This window comes from Actinia tenebrosa, unplaced genomic scaffold (assembly GCF_029948245.1).
Source record: "Actinia tenebrosa isolate PJP-AT-01 unplaced genomic scaffold, QUT_ActTen_1.0 PGA_scaffold4__44_contigs__length_22323623, whole genome shotgun sequence".
Lineage (NCBI taxonomy): Eukaryota > Metazoa > Cnidaria > Anthozoa > Actiniaria > Actiniidae > Actinia > Actinia tenebrosa.
In genome coordinates, this window is record NW_028292581.1 from 13,555,275 (window position 1) to 13,559,418 (window position 4,144).

A 4,144-nucleotide genomic window follows, 5' to 3' on the forward strand; every position below is an offset into this window, starting at 1 on the left:
ACGCGGTAAATACCAGGCCACGCTCTGACAACAGACAGGCTGGGTTACAATGCTAATAATCACATGCTAATCACGTGGCAACCTTAATGAAAAATCTATTCATTAACACTTTCATTTTCTTCTTTTCCATTTATATCTGTATTGATTTAAAATGTATAAAACAATATATCACAAAGGACATGATATGGAAGGGAAGGAAAATAGAAACGGTTTCAAACTGGGTGCTTACAAGAAATCCTTCTTAATCGATGCAGAATCGATGCCGCGTGAGGTCAATACCAGACCACGCTCATACACCAGACAGGTTGGGCTACAAAGCCAATGATCACATGCTGGTCACGTGCTAGCATTTACAAAAAAACACATTTATCCCACTTTTCTTCTTTTTTTAAACGTAGCTATGTATGATGCATGACATTATCTGGAGGGGAGGAGATCTATAGAAACGGTTTTAAACTGGTACCAGACCATGTTTGTACCCACCAGGCACACATGCTGGTTACTGTGCTAAATATCTGATCACATACTAATCACGTGCTAAACTTAGCAGTTCCACTTACACCGTTCTTCTTTCGTATTGTTTAATTTAACTATGCATTCCGTATATTTATAGGATATATGGAACGATAGGCGAATAGAAACGGGTTCCAAAGTGTTGCTGACAACAGGTTCTTCCGAGTTCGAAGCTAGAGTGGTTTTCATTAACCACAAAAAAAAGTTACTTCTTAATGGTAATAGCCAGTTTCTCGAAGCTAGAGTGGTTTTCATTAACCACAAAAAAAAGTTACTTCTTAATGGTAATAGCCAGTTTCAATAGCAATAGAAAGCAAAGGAGTTAGAATTTAATAGTTACTAAATACGTTAAAATGTATTTCACAGGTTTTTGAAAATCACTCTATAAGCGCGGTAAATACAAGGCCACGATCAAAGAGATAAACAAGTCGTTAAAAACGATGAGTTGCTGTGGAGTTCCAGGTGATTTAATGGATTCTAGGGTGCAATGCATTGATCCGCATTTGTCCAGTCACTCTCAACCAAAATTTCTACGCCTTAGCTCTGCGAATGACAACATAGTCTAGCCCTCGAGGCTTATGGCACAGTGAAATCGATTTTTTTTTTTTTCGTCGTTGGGTTAGAACACCGCGTAAAAACAAAAACAGTGAAATCCTTTTTGCTCATTAAGCATTAACAGATGATTGGTAAGAAAAATAGAGAATAGTTTCGTGAACTGAAATACTTTTGTTGTTGTTTGTTTGTTTTTTGTTGTTTTTTTTTTTTTTTTTTTTTCAAAAAATACCGCGAAGCTTTGCTCGGAACGACAAAAAATAAAGTGATATTTTTAAATTTTATTAAACGGCCCTTTATTTTAATATGTCTGGTGCAATCATGGACCGAGTAATTCATTGGCATGCAGTTGAAGAAACTTTGAACCAAACCACTCAAACGCATCAAACCGAAACCTCTGACCAAGGTCAAGTGCATTAATCAAGTCAAATTGAAGAAAAACTTTATTTCACATTTACAGTCTTTAGCACTCGTTGTAATAAAAGTTTTGCATTATGGAAAACATAACTTTTAATGTCAGTTAACGTAACGAATATGATGACCGTGTTAGATAGAAACTGTTCGTTACAAATACATGGTTATTTTACTAGTCTTCCCTTGAGCTCACTTGGTCAATCCAGTCCCGGCCAAACATTTTCTGAAGCAAATGGTCACAGTATCTTAAACACTGAAAAGGATGATGTTCAAATCCTTGCTGATGTGATAGCGGAATAGCAAGTAAGGCACTAGTACTACCAGCATGCTGTGGAGGGAAGTCATGCGCAGTAGCAACGAGACGGGTTCTACGGTACTGTACACTTATGACATCATCAACAAATTGACCTTGTGGGATGCTGTTATTCTCATGTGACAAAGAAAGACCCGCGTTTCTGTATGAGGGCATGAATGATTGACTTGGTCGTGATAATTCAAAAGCTTGTCCTTGTTGGCACGGCTTTTTGGCTGTCGTCATGGAAACGAGGTGATTTTTTGATTCTTCGAAAACCGCTGACAACGTAGTGGTTGCTGTTTCTTGGCTGAATCGCTTGTGTAGGGCAGCTCTTCTCAGTCTTGAGCGACGGTTGGTAAACTATCTCTGGGGAAAATATAATAGATAACTACAATTAAATTAATATACTACTTGAGTTCGTGCAATAGGCCTCTTGCAGCAAATCGGCACTGAGCTCAATTTAGCTCAATAGCTAGGTTTTCAATTCTCAGGAGATTGAAATTCTTCTTTCGTTTTCCAAAAAAAATATTTTAAAATATACTATAAATTGAACTTAGGGTTGACGAGCTTTCAAAGGCGAAATTAAATCAGGTTTTGTTTATTGTGTTCGCCGATTACGCTTTTTTTTACTGGCTTTTGCCAAACGATTTGTGTTCCGGTTCTCTGCACGAATCGTTACCGCCAGGGAACCTTAAAGGTCATCAACACATATCCAAGTAATACTTGCATTAGTATCAGTTTTCCTTGCATGACAGTTTTTTGGGGTTTTTTTTACATTTAAACTGCTAGCGCTAACAGATATCCATTTCGTCTTTAAATTAGCTGCCAGGCTGATGAGTAATTCTTACTCAGTCAGCTAAAGACGAAATGGATCTCTGCTAGCAGTTTAATGTCGAGGTAAAAAAATGTTACATAAGGAAAATATAATGGCAACTCAATGACTGGCAAAACCATGCATCAAGAAGCTAGAAAATCGAGAAATTGTAGATTGGAATTCGAAAGCCAAGAAGCAAGGTCTTTGAGCTTGGAATGCGAATCCTATCTTACGCAAAAAAAAAATTGTAGATTGGAATTCGAAGGCCAAAAAGCAAGATCTTTGAGTTTGGAAAACGAATCCTATCTTACGCAAAAAAAAAATTGTAGATTGGAATTCGAAGGCCAAGAAGCAAGGTCTTTGAGCTTGGAATGCGAATCCTGTCTTACGCAAAAAAAATTGTAGATTGGAATTCGAAGGCCAAGAAGCAAGGTCTTTGAGTTGAATGTGAATCCTATTTTACGCAAAAAAAATTTGTAGATTGGAATTCGAAGGCCAAAAAGCAAGGTCTTTGAGTTTGGAATACGAATCCTATCTTACGCAAAAAAAAATATTTGTAGATTGGAATTCGAAGGCCAAGAAGCAAGGTCTTTGAGCTTGGAATGCGAATCCTGTCTTACGCAAAAAAAATTGTAGATTGGAATTCGAAGGCCAAGAAGCAAGGTCTTTGAGTTGAATGTGAATCCTATTTTACGCAAAAAAAAATTGTAGATTGGAATTCGAAGGCCAAGAAGCAAGGTCTTTGAGTTAGGAATGTGAATCCTATTTTACGCAACGGAAAAAAAAAAAAAACACACGAAAGCACAAAAATTCCGTTTAGTCTCAGCAGACAGCGCATCTCGATCAGACCCACAAGGGTTTTTGGAATAAATAGGTTCATAATATTGTTTGAAGCTGAATCTGGATATAAAACTTAAAAATCAATATACGTACCGCTACTTTTTGCACTTCCATATCTAGTTCACTTGCAAGCTCCTGTTTTTCTGTATTGTTCGGACAGCAGTTCGTGTTGAAGAAAGCCAAAAGCCTTTCTTTCTGAGCTTCTGTGAATCTGCCTTTGGTTGGGTATAAGAGTTTTGCCACGAGAACCGTTATACGATACTGGCCTGTACGTTCGCTTTACTTTGACTTTTAAAAAAAAGATATTAAGAAAAAGGCAACAGTTAGCTTTAAAACTTAAGACTTAGGATTGCAATAATCAATGCATGACGAGTCAAAAATGAAAGTTGAGCAAACGTGAAAGCTTTAAAAAAGCAATTCATAGTCATGAATTTAAGAAGTAATATTACGAATCTAAGAAAATACGTACCTTTTTGTGTTAATGTATGGTTCATTTTCGAAGCGAACTGGTCGTTTTATTTTGGTAGAAGGGACTTCAAAAGCGCAAGTTACCAGCTCTACGAAACTGCACTGCTTCGTCGTCTGACAGTTTATGGCCGAAGTCAATAAACTGTCAAGTTTTTACACGCACCTTTTATGCTCGTCATTTATAAGTGCTTTAAGTATTTTTCACACCATCTAATCAGCTTATTTAGCTTGTTATAAACATTATAGAC